The sequence below is a fragment of the Pelophylax lessonae genome, assembly GCF_965119305.1.
Source record: "Pelophylax lessonae genome assembly, chromosome: 2".
Taxonomy (NCBI): Eukaryota; Metazoa; Chordata; class Amphibia; order Anura; family Ranidae; genus Pelophylax; species Pelophylax lessonae.
The window spans coordinates 63,654,565-63,670,702 of NC_138769.1; the positions used below are offsets into that span (position 1 = coordinate 63,654,565).

A 16,138-nucleotide genomic window follows, 5' to 3' on the forward strand; every position below is an offset into this window, starting at 1 on the left:
TGATTTAACCTTCCCCCTTTAATTAGGGTGCCCAGTGATGTGTTAAAAATGAAATAAGCACGATTGTTGAAGCTACATACGTTACACAATACTGGTATAAAAGACACCCACGGATTTACGGGAAGGCAGAATTTTCACTAAATCAGGAACCTTTTTGTATTCATATTTCTTGTTCAAGAGTTTTATTGAAAAGGAAGATCAACAGATAGGATCAACAGATAGGATAACAAATAGTACACATTAAGAATACCATTGTGTTGGTTTAGGAATGGTACAGAGCATGGGGTAAAAAAATTGACTGTACATGGTCTATTCAACAACAGTCTGCATAGCTGAGAAGTATACCACTAGATTTTACTTATCAAGTTATTCAAAAAACATACTTATGGGGATAGACTTATTCTGAAAAATATAAACTTGTATCAGTCCTTTATTGGTATATTAACATGGTTATCTAGCGGTTAAGTGGTGATTTAGTAACCACTCTAAAGACATTCTATGTTATGCTGACATAGTGAAGGTTACCTGAGAGGTGAGGTAACAGAGGTATGGAAGGAAGGGAGTCATGAGAAGGAGAAGGGAAGGAAAGACTGGAAAAGGGAGAAGGTAAGGAAGAGAGATCCCCGAGAATAGAGCAATCCCCTAAGGAGCATTAAAGAGGAGATCATGTTGTGAGTCTTCTACCATGGAAGAAGTACCTGTTCTTAAAAGCCTGGTGGAAGACCATGTGTAATCCATGGTTTCCATAGATTTGTATTCATATTTAAAAACGGGAATAAGGTTTCATACTGTATGTCTTGTAAAGCGTTAAAGATCCTGTGCAACCCAAAGCTTCACAGCTGCATTGAGAATAGGGAATAATCAAATCTCGCTCAGGAAGAATACTTAGCAATTGACATACTCTGGAGAAAATTCTAGCAAGGGCATAGACCTGTCCCTAGGAAAGAGGTCAAGACTACGTCCCTACAAGAGGAAAAGGGGGTTTAAATGTGCCTCTACAAAAAGTCAAAGTATGCACATGTTCATGTTACATAACAACAGTACACAGCTGTTAAAAAATTCATAAATCTTTATTTATACATGATAAAAACAATAAGTATATCACTCTGATAGATTGAATAGTCAATACATAGTGACAGGATTAGTACAATTACAGATAAAAATGCTGGAGCTACGCGTATCGCATTATGCGCTTCCTCAGGGTCCAGCAAGGGAAAGTATGTAAACAAAGATTCAGTCTTTAATAATCTAAAGGTACATAAAACAGTTATTAGATTTATAAATATACACATATGTCTATAACATTTTTATTATCAATTTGTTATTTTCAGCTCTCAATTGTATGTTGCTTACATTGTTATCTTAGCCTTGAACACATCAATTTTACTCTAATTATTTCAAAATTATATAGGTAAATCAAATATAGATTTCCCACAGATATAGCTGGTTAATGTGTTGGTTCATATACTGTAGATTCATTTAGATAACAAAGAGAAAAAGAGAAACTTTTCTACTTATTTATCTCTTTATTCTTTGCTTATCAAAGAGTCAAGGGACTACATCCTACAACTAGAAAGGGAAAACAGGAAAGGGTAAGAGGAGGAGAAAAGAGAAAGGGGATAAATGTGAAGACAAAATGAAAGGTAAGAAAGGGGGGAAGGAAGAGGGGAATGGGAGAAAAAGAGATGATGTAGAGTGTGAATCACCACGTAGCCCAAAGGGGGGGGCAATGAGAGGGATAGGCTAGTTCCCCCGAATGCTAAAGATCAAGGGACAGTCCATCCACAGAGGAGGCATGGAGGAGACCAAAAGATGAATGGCATACATAAAGAGCTATATTCACTACATTATAGAATGTAGATATGACATAATAAGGCATTAGATTGTCTTACCCCAATTAAGACGTCACAATGAATAGAGTTGAGTATACTTGTTTAATTTAAAATCAAGTTGTATGAAAGGGGGAGCCAAAAGCCCCTAAAATCAACAAAAAGAAAAAGGCGAGTTTATATATATATATATGGTTACTCCTTATCTAATTGCTTTGGTCAGGGGGATAGTAGTTTGAGTATTAAGAGTGGACACTTACCAGAGACTCGTTCTATAAAGTTTAAGTGTTAGGTGGTGTAAGAGTCATAAAAGACGTACACCAGTTTGAGTGAAGGAAGGGTTAAACACTGGTCAGAAAAAATGTGAATATCAGTCTTTTTTTTTTTTTTTTCCCTCCCTTAGATGGAGAGGTGAGTAAGTAAAAGAAGAAGAAACAAGGAATCCCCTTAAAAAATGGGGATAATTGTAGTGCTGAAAATATATAAACTAGATATAAGAGAGTCGCTGGATGCTTTAGACAATTGGATCCAACCCCGAATCTGAAAAGATATATATAAAAATAATGGACCATTGGTAAATGGCTGAGCCTGACAGAAAGGAAAGGTAAGGAGCTGGTATAAAGTGGAGAGACTTACCATCTGAAGCAATTCAGAGAACCCACGGGGAGTATGACACTCTGCCTATGAGCCTGTAACTGTGAGCTTACTAAGTTGTCCAGTATATATACTAACCATTCTATGTTTGATCTCCTCCTCCTCCCGGTCTCACGCCCCCCACATCCGCCCGCCATAGCGTCCACGTGTAGACGCCGCGGGAGGATGTTCCCGCATACCGGAAGTGAACATCACTTCCGGTTCCGGGACCGGAAGTGACAATCTGCCATAACGTAAACCATTATCCGAACAGATTGAAGCCAATATCAGCTGACCGGCACAATCAAAAATAGTAATATTATACATGCATTAAAAACGGAGATATATCATAACCATCAAAGTGGCACATATGAAGTACATCTGAATATAACTATTTACTCCCTATTTGTATCAATTCAAAACTGCATTTTAGCCGTATAAGGGGAAGAGTTATCCACAAACGTACCAAAATAAACAGTTCTACTCAGGAATGTCATCAGTAATTCTGTTTACATGGTATGATCATATGGGGCAGTGAATAATTCAGATTTATAAGAAGAAAAAAAGAAAAAATTATAAAATCTGGCAACCAGTATGCAGGACAATGGACCACGCGGTAAGCAGACCCACAGCAACAAAAAAAAAAAAAAAGAAGGGGGAAAGGGGGGAAGGAGGGGAGGAGGGGAAGGGAAGAAAAGAACATATAAAATAGAAATATATGAAATATAAATCTAAATGTAAAATAAATTTGGATTAATCTCTTCAATATCATATTAGAGAATCTAAAAGGGTATTAATCTACCAAAAAGGGAGCAAAGCTCAGGTGTTCGTTAAGTCCTGGAAGGGTGCATGCATTTAAAGAAAAAATCCAACGTGCTTCCCTTTGTAGAATTAAATTATCAAAGGGTCCCCCTCTGGGTCCAGGATGGATCCTATCTAGGGCAAAAAATTAAAATTTTGGACATTTATATCTATGCGTTTGGGCTATGTGTCTCGCTATAGGACTTTCTAAGTCACCACCCTTTGTGTATGATACATGATCCTTGATTCTCTCCCAGAAATGCCGTTTAGTTTTACCCACATAAAAGGCGGGACATTCACATTTCCAAAGATAGACGATACCTATAGTTTGGCATGTCACAAAATGTTTTAAAATAAATGGGCGTCCATTTGGCAATGTTTGTTGAGTCTTGCTAGCAATGAATTTACAGTAAACACACAGTCCACATGGGAAAGTACCTTGGGGTAATTTGGTACAGGGGTCTGCCCTTTTGTCTCTCTGGTAGTGACTGGCCGTCACCATATCTCGAATGGATTTATTTCTCCTAAAGATCATATTGGGTTTGGTATCTACAAAGTTACTGAGGATTTTATCCTCTGCCAAGAGATGCCAGTGTTTGGCTATAATACTTTTTAGTTGGTTAGATTGAGAACAATATCTCGTGATCATTTTAGTTGGGTTTTGAGAGTTTTGACATTCTCCTTGAAAGAGGAGAAGGTCTCTAGGACTGTCTTTTGCTTTTTTGTATGCTTTTTTAGTGCTTTTTCTACTATATCCCCTCTGTAGGAATCTCTCTTGTAATTCTAAAGCTTCTTTTTCAAATTCAGTTTCTTCCGAACAGTTCCTACGAATCCTATATTACTGTCCTATTGGTATTCCTTGAATTACATGTCTTGGATGGCTGCTATCTGCATGCAGTAATGCGTTTGTGGCAGTTGGTTTTCTATAGAGTGTGGTTGCAAGTGTATTATCCATGTTTCTATAGATCTCAAGATCTAAAAAAGGGATCCTGGATCTATCATAAACATAGGTAAAATGCAAGTTAAAGTCATTTACATTCAGGATTTCTATGAATTTCTTTAGGATGTCGAGAGGACCCAACCAGAGGACGAATATATCGTCGATATATCTTTTCCAGATCTCTATATATGCCAGATACGCTGACATAGATTCTTGGGCAAAGAGCCATCGTTCCATATGATTGAAAAGATCAACTTTAGGATTGGTTTGACTCAGGAAACGTTTAGACTTTTTTTTAAAGGTTTGTAATGATTGTTGTGTTGTTCCTTCCGAGGTCGAGGGTGGGTTGGGTCCAAGTGTATCCAGCACATTATCAGCAAGTGCTCAAGGAACACACTGTGGAACTATCCCAAAAAGAAACCCCCCTAATACTCAGGACAATGCTTTTTTAGAACAAATGACACTAGGACTTCTAGGCCCTCTAAAAATACCCACAACAGAAGAGAAAAACTAAACCAAGAAACAAACTCTTTACAAGTCATCAACATCTCTGGTGTTCAATTAAATGAAGAGGAAATTAAAATACTTGGTCTAGGGCTCAATGTTTGTCCGGCAAAAGACGTAGATCGTTTTGAATTTATAAAAGATGTTAATCTTTTCGCACGTAAGCTTAATTTTAGGTCCCTAATTGAGGGCCCTAAAATCAAGAAAAAAGAAGCCCCTATGGGCGGTCTTCTTCAAACTTGGCGTGATTGGTCCAAAAAGGATTATAAGATGCTTAAAATCCTGACCGAGCTTGAGGATGAGTCGGGTCCGATTACACTCGGACCCAACCCACCCTCGACCTCGGAAGGAACAACACAACAATCAGTACAAACCTTTAAAAAAAAGTCTAAACGTTTCCAGAGTCAAACCAATCCTAAAGTTGATCTTTTCATTCATATGGTAACAAGGGATATTAAACAAATGAATATACGAAAAAACTCCAGTAACCTGTCCGAAACTGAATACCAGGCTCTACGAAACTTACAAGAACGCAAAGATATTGTGATTAAGTCTGCGGATAAAGGCGGAAATGTCGTCATTTTAAATCAGGTACAATACACAGAAATGTGCAATAACATCCTTGATAATAGAGCCTGGTATTCAAGAGTAAGCAGTTTACAGTTACTTAAGAATCAAAGAGAATTCCTAAAACTCCTAAATCAATACCATCAATGGGGAATTATAACCAAGGACTTGATGGAATTTTTGATTATTAAAGAACCCACAACGCCTACATTTTAAGCACTTCCAAAAATGCATAAAAATCACACCAACCCCCCTGGTCGCCCCATAGTCTCGGGCATCAATAGTCTTACACAAAATGCTAGTTCATACATAGATGCATATCTTCGCCCACATGTAGAGTCGTTACCTTCATATCTAAAAGATACCATGCATATGCTATTAACGATTGAAGATATACAGATTGAAGAGGAGACCTATCTGGTATCTATAGACGTTGAGTCTTTATACTCAAATATCCCACACTCTCGAGGTGTGGAAGTTGTGGAATCCTTTTTGGATGAGAGAGGACTCGACCATAGAAGGCTAAATAAGTTTGTTTCGGACTTATTATTCTTCATCTTGACACATAATGTGTTTGTGTTTGATGGTTCCCACTACCTCCAGGTACAGGGAGTGGCGATGGGGACTAAATGTGCCCCATCCTACGCTAACCTGTACCTGGGGGGGTGGGAACGATGGCTCTTTGCCCAAGAATCTATGTCAGCGTATCTGGCATATATAGAGATCTGGAAAAGATATATCGACGATATATTCGTCCTCTGGTTGGGTCCTCTCGACATCCTAAAGGAATTCATAGAAATCCTGAATGTAAATGACTTTAACTTGCATTTTACCTATGTTTATGATAGATCCAGGATCCCTTTTTTAGATCTTGAGATCTATAGAAACATGGATAATACACTTGCAACCACACTCTATAGAAAACCAACTGCCACAAACGCATTACTGCATGCAGATAGCAGCCATCCAAGACATGTAATTCAAGGAATACCAATAGGACAGTATTATAGGATTCGTAGGAACTGTTCGGAAGAAACTGAATTTGAAAAAGAAGCTTTAGAATTACAAGAGAGATTCCTACAGAGGGGATATAGTAGAAAAAGCACTAAAAAAGCATACAAAAAAGCAAAAGACAGTCCTAGAGACCTTCTCCTCTTTCAAGGAGAATGTCAAAACTCTCAAAACCCAACTAAAATGATCACGAGATATTGTTCTCAATCTAACCAACTAAAAAGTATTATAGCCAAACACTGGCATCTCTTGGCAGAGGATAAAATCCTCAGTAACTTTGTAGATACCAAACCCAATATGATCTTTAGGAGAAATAAATCCATTCTAGATATGGTGACGGCCAGTCACTACCAGAGAGACAAAAAGGCAGACCCCTGTACCAAATTACCCCAAGGTACTTTCCCTTGTGGACTGTGTGTTTACTGTAAATTCATTGCTAGCAAGACTCAACAAACATTGCCAAATGGACGCCCATTTATTTTAACCGGTTGCCGACCGCCGCACGACTATATACTGCGGCGGTCAGCCCCGGCCAGGCAGAGTGACGTATCGGTACGTCACTCGCCTGTCACTGACTTGCGAGCCTATAGCGAGCGGGCGTGCGCCCGCCGAGGCGCGCGCCCGCCGCGGCTCGTTCACAGGCAAGTCAGTGCGTGTGACCGGCGGACTCGATGTCCGCCAGTCACACTGCGATCGCTCCTGTGAAGGGAGAAAGACAGAGCAGCTTGTGTAAACAAGCTGCCTGTCAGTTCTCCCTGTGTAAAAGTAAAGATCTGACCGTTCTACTATGTAGAACGGTTGATCTTTGCTTTTACACCAATAGCCATGTCCCTACACAGTAGAAAGCACGCCCCTAGGACACACTTAACCCCTCCCTGTCCAATAAAGTTAACCCCTTCTCTGCCAGTGTCATTTTTGCAGTAACAGTGCATATGTATAGCACTGATTACTGCAGTAATGTCACTGGTAACCCCAAAAGTGTCAAAAATGTCAGTCAAGGGTCCGATCTGTCCGCCGCAATGTCGCAGTACCGAAAAAAAAATCGCAGATCGCCGCCATTACGCGTTAAAAAAAAAAACACCAAAAATGACAAAAATCTTTCTCTTTGTTAGTAAACGCGATAACTTTTGCGCAAACCAATCAAAATACGCTTTTTGCGATTTTTTTTACCAAACATAGGTAGCATAAAACAAATTGGCCGAAAAATTTTAAAAAATTTTGATTTTTACTTTTTTTTTTGGGGAATTTCATATAAAAAAATGTGAAAAATATTGTTATTTTTGCAAAATTACGCTCTTTTTTTGTTTATAGCGCGTGATCAAAAAATCGCACAGGTGATCAAATACCACCAAAAGAAAGCTCTGTTTGTGGGAAAAAAAGGACGTCAAATTCGTTTAGGTACAGCGTCGCACGACCGCGCAATTGTCCGTTAAAGTCACGCAGTAAAAAATCGCAAAAAAACCCCTGGTCCTTTAGCAGCCAAATCCTCCGGGGCTTAAGTGGTTAAAACATTTTGTGACATGCCAAACTATAGGTATTGTCTATCTTTGGAAATGTGAATGTCCCGCCTTTTATGTGGGTAAAACTAAACGGCATTTCTGGGAGAGAATCAAGGATCATGTATCATACACAAAGGGTGGCGACTTAGAAAGTCCTATAGCGAGACACATAGCCCAAACGCATAGATATAAATGTCCAAAATTTTAATTTTTTGCCCTAGATAGGATCCATCCTGGACCCAGAGGGGGACCCTTTGATAATTTAATTCTACAAAGGGAAGCACGTTGGATTTTTTCTTTAAATGCATGCACCCTTCCAGGACTTAACGAACACCTGGGCTTTGCTCCCTTTTTGGTAGATTAATACCCTTTTAGATTCTCTAATATGATATTGAAGAGATTAATCCAAATTTATTTTACATTTAGATTTATATTTCATATATTTCTATTTTATATGTTCTTTTCTTCCCTTCCCCTCCTCCCCTCCTTCCCCCCTTTCCCCCTTCTTTTTTTTTCTTTTTTTTTTTTTGTTGCTGTGGGTCTGCTTACCGCGTGGTCCATTGTCCTGCATACTGGTTGCCAGATTTTATAATTTTTTCTTTTTTTTTTTTTTTCTTCTTATAAATCTGAATTATTCACTGCCCCATATGATCATACCATGTAAACAGAATTACTGATGACATTCCTGAGTAGAACTGTTTATTTTGGTACGTTTCTGGATAACTCTTCCCCTTATACGGCTAAAATGCAGTTTTGAATTGATACAAATAGGGAGTAAATAGTTATATTCAGATGTACTTCATATGTGCCACTTTGATGGTTATGATATATCTCCGTTTTTAATGCATGTATAATATTACTATTTTTGATTGTGCCGGTCAGCTGATATTGGCTTCAATCTGTTCGGATAATGGATTACGTTATGGCAGATCGTCACTTCCGGTCCCGGAACCGGAAGTGATGTTCACTTCCGGTATGCGGGAACATCCTCCCGCGGCGTCTACACGTGGACGCTATGGCGGGCGGATGTGGGGGGCGTGAGACCGGGAGGAGGAGGAGATCAAACATAAAATGGTTAGTATATATACTGGACAACTTAGTAAGCTCACATTTACAGGCTCATAGGCAGAGTGTCATACTCCCCGTGGGTTCTCTGAATTGCTTCAGATGGTAAGTCTCTCAACTTTATACCAGCTCCTTACCTTTCCTTTCTGTCAGGCTCAGCCATTTATCAATGGTCCATTATTTTTATATATATCTTTTCAGATTCGGGGTTGGATCCAATTGTCTAAAGCATCCAGCGACTCTCTTATATCTAGTTTATATATTTTCAGCACTACAATTATCCCCAATTTTTAAGGGGATTCCTTGTTTCTTCTTCTTTTACTTACTCACCTCTCCATCTAAGGGAGGGAAAAAAAAAAAAAAGACTGATATTCACATTTTTTCTGACCAGTGCTTAACCCTTCCTTCACTCAAACTGGTGTACGTCTTTTATGACTCTTACACCACCTAACACTTAAACTTTATAGAACGAGTCTCTGGTAAGTGTCCACTCTTAATACTCAAACTACTATCCCCCTGACCAAAGCAATTAGATAAGGAGTAACCATATATATATATAAACTCGCCTTTTTCTTTTTGTTGATTTTAGGGGCTTTTGGCTCCCCCTTTCATACAACTTGATTTTAAATTAAACAAGTATACTCAACTCTATTCATTGTGACGTCTTAATTGGGGTAAGACAATCTAATGCCTTATTATGTCATATCTACATTCTATAATGTAGTTAATATAGCTCTTTATGTATGCCATTCATCTTTTGGTCTCCTCCATGCCTCCTCTGTGGATGGACTGTCCCTTTATCTTTAGCATTCGGGGGAACTAGCCTATCCCTCTCATTGCCCCCCCCTTTGGGCTACGTGGTGATTCACACTCTACATCATCTCTTTTTCTCCCATTCCCCTCTTCCTTACCTTTCATTTTGTCTTCACATTTATCCCCTTTCTCTTTTCTCCTCCTCTTACCCTTTCCTGTTTTCCCTTTCTAGTTGTAGGATGTAGTCCCTTGACTCTTTGATAAGCAAAGAATAAAGAGATAAATAAGTAGAAAAGTTTCTCTTTTTCTCTTTGTTATCTAAATGAATCTACAGTATATGAACCAACACATTAACCAGCTATATCTGTGGGAAATCTATATTTGATTTACCTATATAATTTTGAAATAATTAGAGTAAAATTGATGTGTTCAAGGCTAAGATAACAATGTAAGCAACATACAATTGAGAGCTGAAAATAACAAATTGATAATAAAAATGTTATAGACATATGTGTATATTTATAAATCTAATAACTGTTTTATGTACCTTTAGATTATTAAAGACTGAATCTTTGTTTACATACTTTCCCTTGCTGGACCCTGAGGAAGCGCATAATGCGAAACGCGTAGCTCCAGCATTTTTATCTGTAATTGTACTAATCCTGTCACTATGTATTGACTATTCAATCAATCAGAGTGATATACTTATTGTTTTTATCATGTATAAATAAAGATTTATGAATTTTTTAACAGCTGTGTACTGTTGTTATGTGACATGAACATGTGCATACTTTGACTTTTTGTAGAGGCACATTTAAACCCCCTTTTCCTCTTGTAGGGACGTAGTCTTGACCTCTTTCCTAGGGACAGGTCTATGCCCTTGCTAGAATTTTCTCCATTGTTTGTACATGGGGGAAGGTGCCATTATAATCTCTGATTAAAAAGACCCTAATCTCCCCCTTCATCCATACTGTCTCTTGTCAATTGACATACTCTGTTGCTGTCTGTGGCGTATTCACCGCCGCTGGAAGTGAAAATCAGATACTCAATGCTTTGAATTTCTTCAGAAATATGAAGATTTATTCCCACTTTACACTGGGAGACTTAGACTGTTATAGACCATTACCATGAAGTCTGCCTCCTCGATAATGTGTATTCTGTGTGCTTGTCTGTGAGAGAGACACACAGACTGTCATTGACAGACTTTCCTATTGTTTGTGTATTGAAATGGAATGTGGATTGTGTCTGTCCCATTGTTAAATGTTAATGACCTCACATTGTTCGGTCCAGATGGCTAGATAAATAGTTTAGTTCCTGTATACACTTTCATCTGCATATGATACTGTAATCAGCCAGAGGGGAGGGATTGTGTACACTGTATGGGAATGGCTGAGTGTAAAACTCTGTTTCTTTTGGGTCGTGAATGTCATGTCCTGTCCCCAACAAGGTCCACCTGGGCGGTAACCTTGTGGGGGAAAACTGTATAAAAGAGCAGCTGTACCATTAAAGTTTTGAGTTATACTTCACCCTCAATCTAGAGTCCTGTCTCTCATTTGGGGAATATGCTACAAGGGATTGCTATGTCCTTCATACTCCCTTGGATAATCACTAAGCTCTTGTAAGAGCTTGTTCCTGTTCCTGTTGCGCTCTCTGGGGAAAGAGAGGGTCACCCACGGGAACCTGGAGCCTTGTCATAGGTCCAGGGTGGGGAGGAGATGGCAGGACCCCAACCAAGCTGCGGCGGTTCGTGGGGTCTGAAGTGGTTACGGTGTCTGGTGGAGTGCTTGGAGCCATCAGGAAGCACTAGGAGCATCTGTCAATGGAGGTACCCGGTCGGGGTGCCAGTTGATCCGTTACACTGTCCCTAAATACCAGTTTGGTTTTCATCTTTAAAGATAGTGATCTGCTACTAATATGAAATGCTGAGTATTGCTCAGTTTTACATCTATTGTATGAAAAAATGCATTGGGCAGAGCTAAGATGCAGTCTATGACTAAGCCCGCCAAGTGGGGTGAAACATGTCAGGGCGTGGCTTGTGGACTGGGCAAGCAGTGCTTTTTCTAAGCATTATAGGATTTTCACTTTACTGATATGTATTAATAATAATTTGTTATGTTGGATCACATTAGCACTTTTTTTATAGTTTACTATTATTTAAAAATTTAGCACCCCACAGGGAGGTTTATTGTGTCCATTAGCCCATTCTAAGTTTGGTTTGGAAATACTGTCACATTGGTCATCTTCCAGTAATCAAGAAGCCAAAATTAGAGTGTATTATGTCACAGATAAAAATACAGAAATATTTTACAGACTCAACACACACTATGTAAGCAGCTGTAGTAGGCCCCAGTTTCAAAGGAAATGACCCGACAGGTTTTAATCAAGAAATAAAATAATAGTATTCTATTTTACAGAACAAAAAGCAGGAAATTTTGTACAGACTTAATGCTCACTATGTAAGTGCCTCTAGTAGGCTGCAATTTCGGAAGGAGAGACCAAAGCAGGTGAAATGCAAATAAGAGCATGCTATTCAATCTCTGGCCAGTGGTCCAGTCTGGACACCCAACAGTCCATGGGTCCTCAATTTGAAGATCAATCAGATGGTTTAGGAACATTTTTTTTTGTTTGTGGTTTCAGAACCTGCTCACCCCTTCCCCACCAGCTGCATGTGCATAACCTTTTCATCTTTCTTTAGGCATGCCTGACATTATGAATACAGGGGATTTCCCAACATTATTAGAAGTTATGACAATAAGGGGATTGAGGGTGTGGTGCTTTGATGCCCTTAACTTTTTGGTGATTTGGTGCACTAAACTGTACTGCAGAAGTATGCAGTGATATGCTGCAAACAATGGGTGGCTTTGCCTGCGTCAGGAACAAGCTTATGTTTGTGACTTTGATATAAAAAAGACCCTTGCAAATATAATAATGTAAAATATACCTCCCTCAAAAACATAAAACCTAAACACTAAACCTCAACAACCACTCCAGCTTCAGCGGCGTACCCGTACGTCATCTGGTTGAAGGGGTTAGCAGCTACAAGCATCTTCCCAAACCTTTTTTTTTTTTAGCTGGCAATGGGCTTTAATATAAAAGCTGCTGTATCATTTTAACAGGTGGCGGAAGAGGGCTCCCCCCATCTCTCCATGGTTGCACACAAAGGAATACACATGCGTTGGTCCCGCAGGCGTATGTACACAGCGATTGCACCACACATGCAAGGTACCACATCGAACGTCAGAGTGAAAGCAATAATTCTAACATCAATCTAATCTAAAGTGGTAACCTTTAAAGGCTTTTAAAGTGTTGCCTGCTTTAATGTACCGTAGTTTGATGCCGTTCAGGCGTGCGCAATTTTAAAGCGTGACATGTGGAATGTATTTACTTGGCGTAACATCATTTTTATATTTTACCAAAAAATGGGTATTATATTGTGTTTGTGTACAGTACACTAAAATTAATTAAGGTGTATTTTTTTCCAAAACATTTGCAATTGTAAAAACGACAACGCAAACACAATATGCCAAAAAAAATTTGCATCATCCACCATTTTATTCTCTATGGCCCCTGCTTAGAAATAATATATAATGTTTGAGGATTTTAAGTCATTTTATACCAAAAAATGCAGATTTTTACATGATTGAGAGAATTGGCCTGGCGGTCTCTATGTTAAACCTCAAACCCCAACCCTAGAAGACTAAACCTCAACAATTTTTTGTGTTTTTTTTTAACCTAACTGAAAGTAAGGTAAGAAATATGAAAATGTGGAATAGAAAATACAATAAAACGTCAAATTTAATATTTACTAGAAAAAATATAGAGAAGCAATGTAAATAAATAATAAACCAAATAAATAATGTACACCCATACCTTCATCATGTATTACTTTTGCACAATTAGGACATAGTTTAGAATTGTTCCTCAGTATCCTGTGAAAGGATTTCTTTTTGGTCTTCTTTGCTCTGTACATGTCAGAAGAATTATAGTTTCTTCCACATTCTGGTAATCTTTTTATATTAATCTGTAAATAAAGAAGCAAGAATATTACAAATTTCACGTCTGAGTCATTATCAGATTTATGGCAGGTGCCAATTTCTTAAGAAAATAAATATAAATATTTCTAGTAACATTAACGTAGTGTCTGATGTATAATCAAACATTTCAGCACTCCTACATCACACCCCTCAACTCTTGTGATTGGATGGAGATAGGCCCTCTAGAACTATGCACAAATGCAGATAGTCATTCATGAGAGCCAATAACTCTAATATACCAGATCAGATTACTTTGAATCAAATTGCACAAATTACTTTTATTCCTGTTTGCTTTACTGTTGCTTTTTGTGTATTTTGCAATATATTTTTCTGAAAAAAGTGCCTTGCCTCTTTAAATGAAGCTAGCGTATTTCAAACTAAGTTACTGTCTGGCATGCCTGTGAATGTCACAAACATTTCTTAAGCCCATAATTGTTACAGCAGATGCTGTAAATGGGGCACATTTTGGTTTAAACACATGATGGCATTGGACCAATACACAGACCTGGACAGGCCCACTTGTGATTTTGGCAAAGGAGACAACATGAGCATATCTTACACTTACTCTTTAAAACCCCTGTCTTTGATCAGCCTCTTCCAACTTTTGAACAGGAATGAATAGGATCTGGACCAGCTTTACATGCCCTCTCCTTCTGTTATAAACTTCTCCAGGCATACAAGGACCTTCTGCTTCTCTTTCTTCCTAAATAAGAACAAGATTTACATAACTACCTGACCCTGGAGGAGCACTCCAAACATCTTGCACTCTTCTTCAAATCATCCATAAGAAACAAATATCAAGAACTTTGATACAAGTGTGTGACCAGGTGATACGGGACCCCTAAAATGCCTTACTCTATGTTTCCTTACTCTCCAAACCAATGCTGGTTCTGTGGCACCTCTCTAGGAAAGTTGCTGTGTATCTTCTGGTCCTGCCCCAAACCGGATCATTTTCGGGATCAAGAACATAATATTATTCAGAAATTCTCTGAACCATAGGGTGAAAGCTGCCCACATCTGCTTTTCAGCTCTATGGATACAATACTGCCCTCTGACAGTGAAACACTGGATGGATTGGGTGAATAACATTATACCACATAGGGAACTAGCTCCATTAAGAGCATTGACCTGAAACTGCAGTCTACCTGGTAAGAAAATCTCAGCCCATGGTGTGGCTGAGAGTGCAAACATCATATTCTGATGGAAATAGTGGGATTTTAGAATACTACCATCAAATAGTGGTTGGCAGCAATATTGTTTAGTTTTGCTTAGAGCATCAGTACATAAGTGAAGTAACTAACCCTGCACTAAATGACTACAACCTTTGTTTAGACAGCTCTTAGAGATAATCCTGAGCATACTATTTTTTTATATATAGAGAGGGACACATAGCAACTGTTCTCTCCCTATCTTTTTCTGTCTTTTCCTATCTTTTATTTTGCAAAAACTCCTGATGGTATGGCAGAGTACAAGAGAAGGAAATAGATTATCTGACTAATGTGTGCCAATCAAGCCTGATCCAAATGTATGGCAAAACAAAGTAGTACATTATTCATGATTAACATGGGGCAGAAATTTAGGCAGAGTAGACCTTGGGGGGACCTGCGTCAGAAGAAATCCCATCTGTCTGAGGTACAAGTGGTTTGGCTACAGCCCAGTCGGAGTGCAACCTCTGTGAAATGTGTTGACTTTAAAGACCCTTTTTTCAGGTGGGTTCTGGAGATTACACTTGGGTACCAGCAGTTCTGTATAGGCGCAAGGTAACCAGATGTCAGAGATTTGTCCCCAGCTGTGAGGCATTAGACTGTCCAGCACCCACAATTACTCAAGGAGTGGATTGCTGTCTCATTGCTGAATACTAGTTGTTTGGAAATATCCCCTGCCCTAGCCCCTCTCATGTTAAAGTTACTTCAAGCAATAAACACTAAAAGACAACCCCTAGATTGGTATTTGGAGCCAGAACAAGTGGACTGGTGTTTGGGTGGACATGCAGCCTCTGTTTATAGCAGTGGCCCCTATGGGATTACCACTTCAAGTGAACCCCACCTCCCTTTTTTGATGGCTGATTAGCAGGATATCTCTTAATTTAGGCCAGCTAATGGCTGTAAATTGCCAGGTCATAAAACCTTTAGCAGAGCTCTGAATAGGGTGTATCCTGGTTATAACTGGCTTTCATAAAGTTGTGTAGAAGCAATACACATTTGAGACTGGCTCTACATGACCGAAAACTGTCCTTTTCATACAACCCAGCTCTTAAATTCTACACATAAGCCACGGTCCTGTTATGATAGTACATATAAAACAAGCATCTACTCAAATGCATAAGTAAATCACAATTAGTTAGATACCAAATGTACCTATGCTAATGTAAGCAGACAAATTGGTCATATTTTGTCAATAATAATAACAGTAAAGAATGGTCCCACCAGTACAGATACAACATCCCAAAAATTGCTATATATATATATATATATATAAAATACCCTCATGTATAACAATAAA

General features: G+C 38.7%; 1 protein-coding gene across 2 annotated transcripts in view; it reads right to left on the reverse strand.

The window, feature by feature from the left end:
* The window catches only part of HTR1F (5-hydroxytryptamine receptor 1F), a 445,099-nt gene that overhangs the window by 66,781 nt on the left and 362,180 nt on the right, over positions 1 to 16,138 (reverse strand). For both annotated transcript variants that reach the window (XM_082244850.1, XM_082244851.1), the window contains one exon: positions 13,473 to 13,623. The gene's annotated coding sequence lies outside the window, so the exon portion shown is untranslated. The remainder of the gene's footprint in view (positions 1 to 13,472; positions 13,624 to 16,138) is intronic.